Source organism: Miscanthus floridulus, chromosome 8 (assembly GCF_019320115.1).
Source record: "Miscanthus floridulus cultivar M001 chromosome 8, ASM1932011v1, whole genome shotgun sequence".
NCBI lineage: Eukaryota > Viridiplantae > Streptophyta > Magnoliopsida > Poales > Poaceae > Miscanthus > Miscanthus floridulus.
Window position 1 is genome coordinate 170,994,043 of NC_089587.1, and position 7,580 is coordinate 171,001,622.

Here is a 7,580-nt window from a genome sequence, read left to right on the forward strand (position 1 = left end):
CCTAAGCGCGGCATCGAAGCCAACCTAGAGAAAATCTTAGCCATCACAAGGATGGGCCCGATTCAGAACATAAAGGGGGTTCAGCGAGTCATAGGGTGCCTCGCCACACTCAGCCGATTCATCTCGCACCTCAATGAATGAGGTCTCCCCATTTATTGCCTCCTGAAGAAAGCCAACCGCTTTGAGTGGATGTCTGAAGCCCAGGAGGCACTTGACATGGTCAAACTGCTTCTGACAAGGGCCCTGATCTTGGTTCCTCCAACCGACAGAGAATCCCTCCTGCTATACATAGCGGCCACCACACAAGTGGTCAGTGCTGCCCTAGTAGTAGAGCGGGAGGAAGAGGGGCATGCCCTCAAGGTGCAGTGCCCTATGTACTTCATCAGTGAGGTACTATCTGACTATAAACCCCGCTACTCTCAAATCTAGAAGCTCCTATACGCCATCCTCATCATCAAGAGGAAGCTACACCACTACTTTGAGTCACACCCAGTGATGGTCGTGATGTCGTTTCCCCTCGGAGAGGTCATCCAATGCCAAGATGACACGGGAAGAACCGTAAAGTGGGCGCTCAAGCTGATGGATCAGGGCATTACATATGCCTCTCAAACAGCAATCAAGTTCTAGGTGTTGGCTGACTTCATCGTGAAATGGACCAAGGTCCAAACACCACCAGCGGTCATCGATCAAGAGTACTGGATGATGTACTTCAATGGATCCCTGATGAAGAAGGGCACTGGCATGGGACTGGTCTTTGTATCACCCCTCAGGGTACGCATGAGGTACATGGTCCATCTCCATTTCCCCTCATCCAATAATGTGGCTGAGTATGAAGCGCTCATCAATGGCCTATGCATTGCCATTGAGTTGGGCATCAGACGCCTTAACATCCAAGGTGACTCTTAGCTAGTTGTTAACCAAGTCATGAAGGAGTCAAGCTATCATGACACCAAGATGGCTATGTACTGCGAAGAAGTCCAATGACTAGAGGAGAAATTCAACGGTCTTGAACTCAACCACATCCCAAGACACCTCAACGAGGCGGCCGATGCACTTGTGAAGATGGCATTCGGTCAAGAGCCTGTACCAATAGGTGTCTTCTCTAGTTTCCAACATAAGCCCTCGATGCGCTTCGAAGGGTCAGAACATGCCAATAATGGTCCATCTGATCCAGCCTTAGGGGCTAACCAACCGATGGCTCCGTCTAGCCCCAAGGTCATGGAGCTCGAAGAGGATCCAACGACAGAGCCTGACCCTCTGGTCGATTGGAGAATGCTCTACCTTGACTACCTCCTCTGTGACACGCTACCGATGGACAAGACGGAAGCTAGATGGCTCACACGTCATGCCAAGTCCTTCGTTCTTGTAGAAGGTGAACTCTACAAATGAAACCATTAGCGAGCCCATCAAGCGTGTCACTCGAGCTATTGAGGCAGGCGATGTCACCTCAACCCCTCCTATTGCGAAAACCACGAACAGAGCGATAGTCACAAAATGAGCTGACCCTTGACCAAATCCCCACCATGCGTGGAGGCTCAGGGAAGGCCGAGCTTGCAATGAGACCAAACGCATGGTCAGAGAATGATAGCTAAAATCCTAAGTAAGGGGTATGTGTGAATACAAGAGTAAGTTCGCTACCCTCGCTTCGATCTCCAGTAACATCCAGCCCCAGCGACCGCAAGGGCTCGGATCTCACTTGGGGGCTGATAAAGGTATAAATACTTCTTCTTTTTTTTCGAAACAGTCGCTACGTTAGACCTCTTCCTCATGTTAAGGTTAGCGGCAAGGTTTGTGGGAACAAATAACCGACCATGCATGGTAAGACTGCAAAAAACCCACACCCCGATGGCTATGGTAACTTTGCTCACCAGCATAAATCGAAATTTCCCTCTTATACACCTCGGGCCCTATGGTCTTAATGAATGGAAGGGTCAGATTGCACAAGCACCATTTTTTTGAATGCAAAAAGAAGAAAGCAAGTTCAATCAAATGAAACAAAATTGCGAATTTGTTTAAACAAAATGAAGTTGCGAATCTGTTTTCAAATGAAAGTGCCAACACTTGTCCATAGATTATAGATAAATGTCCATCAAGACTCATTTGACTAACTACCCCATCTCGAGGAGAACCATATCTCGAATTCGGCTCGCCACGGTTTCCACAAAAGGAGTCACTGTCGCTTCTACGACATCCAGCTCGGAGGGTTCATAACCAGGCATGAAGCCAAGGCTCATCGCCTCGAAATCGATGTTGTCATCACAAGGCGAGCAGGCAACGGTAAAGGTTTGGGTGATCCCTATGCGAGGAGCTTCCTTCTCCAGCTGGCGCACCCGTGTCATGATATCTGTGGCATGGGCCGCGAGAGAGTTGGTCCCCTCGGCCTGCACCACCTATAGGTCATTGCAGACTACACCAAGGGCAACCTTTAGGATATCAAGCTCGTCGCTCTCCACCTAAAGAAGACTCCTCATGTTGGTAAGATCCATGGCCAGTTCGGTAGCGGTGCCCTTAGCCTCTAGCTTCTGGGCTCTCACGGTCTCTAGCTTGGCCTAGAGGGAGCTGATCCTCTATTGTGCCTTGTCGTGCTCTCAGATGGCTTGGTCATGCTCTTCGTAGGCTGTGTCGTGCTCTGAGTGGAGCCTCTCTATAGTATGGCGTAGCTCGTCTCACTTCGTGTGTAGCTAGGCGACCATCTCAGCATCTAGTTTTGCCCTCTACTCTAGGGCTGTAGACCTCTCCTCGGCTCCTAGCCTAAGATCCCACTCCTTCCCAACCTCATCTAGGAGGTCGATGATCCACTGGCAGGCCTCGGTGTCCCACTGGCGTAGCTCATCCCACTCCTTCTGCACTTTAGCAGCCTCCTCCTAATCCCACCACACCCTCTCTGATAGCTCATCAAAAGACTTCTCAGCAAGCTCCACATCCCCACGGGCCTCGGCCTCCCGCCATCAAAGATCATCTGCCTCCACAGCAAGGGGAGTCAACTCTGCCACCCTCTGTCAGAGCTAGGCAGTCATGTCCCTATGCAGCCATGCCTCATCGACAAGGTGGTCCCAACCTGCCTTATGTTCACGAAGGAACCGGGATTTCTCCCTGTTGTGAGTTATAAGAGACTGAAAAAGACGGTGGTCAGAAAACAAAAAGAGATCGAGAGGCAGGACCAAGAGAATACCTAGCCGGTGGGAATGATTATGTCTCGAAGGATGCCACTGGCCTGGTTCAGAGCTTCTAGCATGGCCATGAACCCCTCATTGAGCTTCCCCTGCTCCATGCCCTCTGTGACATCATCGAGGGTGAAGAGTTCTGATGTCGGGTCCCACGGACTCACCCACCGGAACGGGGGCTCATCCCACAAGGGTGGGTGGCGGCCCTCTGATGGCGGGACTAGGGACAACTCTCATGAGGACATGACACCCATGCATATGACCATGTTTGGTGCATGGTATGGAGGGTTAGGAGGCCAGCAAGGGTGTCCAAGTCAAGAAGGAGGCCCGAGGCTAATTCGGTTCGAGTCTCCGAGGTGGAGGTCCAAAGCAACTAAAGTTCATGCCCGTCTCGGAGTCTAGGAGCAGCACGTACTAAAAATGATGCCTAGTCCCACCTTAAAATTTGATCGGAGTCAACGGGAATCATAGAAACAAGTGGACGTCCAGAATCTATCAGGGTGCTGCTCCACCGTCGGCGACAACTCAATTTAGAGGTGAGCTCGTTCTTAAGCGATCATTTTCATACTTTTGAGAATAGACTACTACCTAATGATGTTATCTTGCTTAGGAACATTGGAGAGGGTCATGGGGGACTTAGAGGACATGGTGGAGGCAATGATGACCAGCAAGGACGTCCAACAGAAACCGAAGGCCCGATCCAACATGATTTCGAGTCTGTCTCGGTCTCCAGAACCAGTCTACATTAAACTGGTCACCCAGGATGCATCCGGACTCCGTTTTCGATGATCCACATATGGTTAGAAAGATAATTTGATAAGGAAGCTAATACAAGTGGTCTCACATCAAAATCCCTTCAGAATCAACGGCAATCGTCGAAACAAGTCAGTGTTTAGAATCTACTAGGGTGCTGCAACACCGTCTTTTGGTCCGTTGGACCGTGTATCGTGTTTGGGCCCATTAGGGGGCGCGTCTAGGGTAGGCGATGACCCTAAGACCTTTATAATCATATGTCACCACCTCTATTAGGTTTTGGGGTTTTACTTAGATTAATCTATCAAGAACAGTTTTGCCGTTCATCGGTTTGTGAGACCTCAACTTTGGGAGATTAATCATTCATCTACAATTTGGTTGCTTTCTTTCTTGTTCTTGCTTGTGTTCTTCATTGCGCAGGCAGGGATTAGCCTTCTTGGTGAGGTCAACCAGATCCGTGTCTTGGTTGATAACCAGAGGAGTTGTGGTGCTAAGATTGTAGGGTTCGATCTTTCGATCTGAAGCCGGATCGGTGTGTCATTCTCCGCCACAACAATAGATATCACTACCTGATGGAAGATTGGGACCCCCCATTAAACTCCCTACTGGTCTCCTCAGCAACCATCACGGTGCCCGAGGGTCCCTAGGCCATGACCCCCTTGGTCTTGCCCATGGTGGGCGTGGACTCTGGGGCTGCCGGTAGCACGGGACATGCCGCTGTCTCGGACGGCTCCACCACCACTCCTGGCTGTGACCCATCTATCAACGGGACCTCATCCGGCTACACCGCACCTACCATGTTTGATGCAATGGGTGCAGACGACATCTCCACCCACCCTGCGTCGACAGCAGCGTAAATTCAGTCGCCGGTTGAGCGGCAACCTCTGAGGGCACAATCGCAGCCTCACCGACAGCTTGACCCACCGAGGGCATGGGCAACACCACGGGCGGCGCCAGACCGGCCAACGAGGCTGTGACGCTGGCTTCACTCTCACCCGAAATGGGAGCGACGTTAGGCGGTGGCCCCTGGCTTTCCTAAAGGGCGAGGGTTTTCTTGGGCACCAATGCTATGGAAGCACCCTATCTGACCCGTCTCCCGATGCTACCAAAGAAACAAAAGGTGTGAGTCACTATAAAAATAGAGAAAAATAGAGAAAAACAGAGGAATCAGCAACTTACATTGGCACTGTTGGGTGGTGGAGATGTTTGGGGGACGAACCCCTAGCTCCCTGCTCCACCTTGTTAGGGCAGGACCATTTTGAGCCCATCCATTGCTCCCGAGCCAAGGGGCTCACCTCCCTCATATCTGGGGCATGGCAGTAGAGCCACCCCCCTCTCTCGGCACCATAGACGTGGCGGTGGATCGGCCCACCCCCGTCGGCTCTTGTGGAGTGGCAGTGGATCCGCCCACTCCCACCGGCTCTTAGGGCGTGGCGATGGGTCTGCCCGTCCCCGTTGGTTCCTAAGGCATGGCGGCAGATCCGCCTGCCCCTGACGGTGCTAAGGACGGGCCGTTGGTTTGGCCTACCTCCTCTAGCCTCATGGCTGCATCTTCCCCTGCGTGAAACGAGAAGGGTCCCTGCATTGACGAGTGGGTACCTATCAGCACGTCCTTGCTTCCTAGGTCCTCCCACTCAATGTCGGTGACTACCTTGTCATTTTCCTCATCATTGTTGTTGTCATCGTCATCAATGTCTGTCTCCTCTCCTCGCTCCTGTGTCTACTGTTTCTGCCGCTTCTTCCTCCTTTCGACCTCCTTCGTCTTCTTGTCCCAATCGACCACGGTGCGATTCACCGCCGCCATGAGCGGGTCCTTCGGCAGCGGAGCCGAGCTATCCATAAGGACAAGCCTCTTTGACTAGTCCCGCTATCCCAATGTCAGTGTCAAGGGGTCAGAAGTTCAATTAAAAAAAGAGGCATGGGGAAAGAGAACTTATGAAGTCAATGTACCCCGATTCTAGCCACATCGGAGGGTGCCCCAGCACCGGATACACGAAATCAAGGATGACGTCGGTGTCGTCCTTTGAAGGCTACATCACCTCCTTGATGCACTGTGCCACTTCGGAGGGGGGAAGCGCTTCATCGGCAAGCGCCATCCCATCAAGTGATGCTTTGGGCACCATCAGGTATAGGGGAAGCATGCAGCTCATCAGCGATGCCACCCTCTACGTATGGTAGGTGCCGATGATCCCTGACCCCTTCACCCCACTCCTTCAGAATTCGGATGGCGGTGAGATGGTCCTAGATTTTCTTCTTATCTTTATCTGGTACACCCCACTTCTATGACTCTAGGACCTCTTCGATAATGCGCCCGTAGAACACTGGCAAGGGGGCAGCTGCGTCGTCCTTGATGTAAAACTAATGCGAATGCCACCCCTTATTGGAGGTCGACAGACGCATCGATAGGTATTCATTTACCTGGTTGTTGTGGAGATGAATGCTAGCACATCCCACCGGCATGCTCAGCTCTTGCCTCTTCTCCCGCTTCTTCAAGAGGTTGACGGCAAAGAAATACTACCACAGGTCAAAGTGGGGACTAATCCCTAGGAATCCCTTACACAGGGCAACGAACGCCGCAATGTGTTGGACTCTATTGGGGTAAGATGTTGCAGCTCCACCTTATAGTAGTGCAGCAAGCCCTAGAGAAACTTGTGGGCATCCCTGCTCATGAAAGTGAGCGAAGGACACCATGTAGCCTTCGGGCAGCGATGGCGCGTCCTCATTGCCGGGCAGCCGCCACTCCTCGGTGGCAGTCCATGGGCAAAGGAGGCCACAGCGAACAAGGCCCTCTAGGCACTGAAGGGTGATATCAGATCTACACCATGGCTCCATTGAACAATTGGGAGGGGTGGTTGGATGCGAGCTTGATGGTGGCTACAATGCGGGTGCGGGAGGCTCAGGCGATTGGCTACGGAGGTTGTAGATGCAAAGGCGAGGAGGCAAGGTATGGAACCCTAGGGGCAAACCCCTTGGTTTTATAGGGGCGACAAATGCAAGAAGGTCAACCGTGCACCAAGATCTCTGTGCCTACCATGATACACCACCATGTCACATCATGGGATATGCGTCCGTGATCCCTATCCTTTCCCACCAAAGTTGCACAAGACATTTTGCCTTCCCAAGCAGACCAGGACTCCTTTCTCGTAGAGGGGATACGGGTTAAAAAGCATTTCTCTGGCCTACCTAGGCCCAGGAGTTCGAGGGTTGGCCCAATAGTTTCGATGGTCGTCCCAACAAGGGATGGGCCTACGAGCGGCCAAAAACTTAGGCGCACAAGCCTCAAGGGAGCCTCGATCTACAATCGAGCCTCAAACCAGGCTAACCCTGGATGAATCCCCATGAACGGGATACTAGGGTTCCCTTTAAACTATCCAGTTGTCAAATTACCCCCTAGGCGATTCTATCTGAATGACCTAGGGGCTCAGGGGCTACACCCGACGGGTGCGCTCGCGCGCACCCTCTAGCGAATCAAAATACCCCCCGAGCGATTCTATCCGAATCACCTAGGGACTCGGGGGCTACACCCATCGGATGCACTCGCGTGCACCCTCTGGCAAGTCAAATCACCCCCTGGGCGATTCTATCCAAATCACCCAGGGGCTCAGGGGCTACTGTTGGGGACCGATTATTGGGGTACCCAAAGAGGTGAAACTAATAACCATC